A 222-nucleotide genomic window follows, 5' to 3' on the forward strand; every position below is an offset into this window, starting at 1 on the left:
GAGCTTCGCTTTAATCCCAGAAACGTGACGGAGTTGGGAATCTTCAAGGAAAAAAACGGGAAATGCCGGCAGCAGGGTCTCCATCCTCCTGGAAGAAAATCAGCCCGAACCCCCAACTCCCAGAGACGCCGTCACTCTGCCTCCTCCCCAGGATTTTTTTTTTTTGGGGAGGGGAGCGAGTTCAGCCGGGTGCTTTGTGTTCTTATTGCCGGAGTTCAGCGG

The sequence above is a fragment of the Pterocles gutturalis genome, unplaced genomic scaffold, assembly GCF_000699245.1.
Source record: "Pterocles gutturalis isolate BGI_N339 unplaced genomic scaffold, ASM69924v1 scaffold19855, whole genome shotgun sequence".
Lineage (NCBI taxonomy): Eukaryota > Metazoa > Chordata > Aves > Pterocliformes > Pteroclidae > Pterocles > Pterocles gutturalis.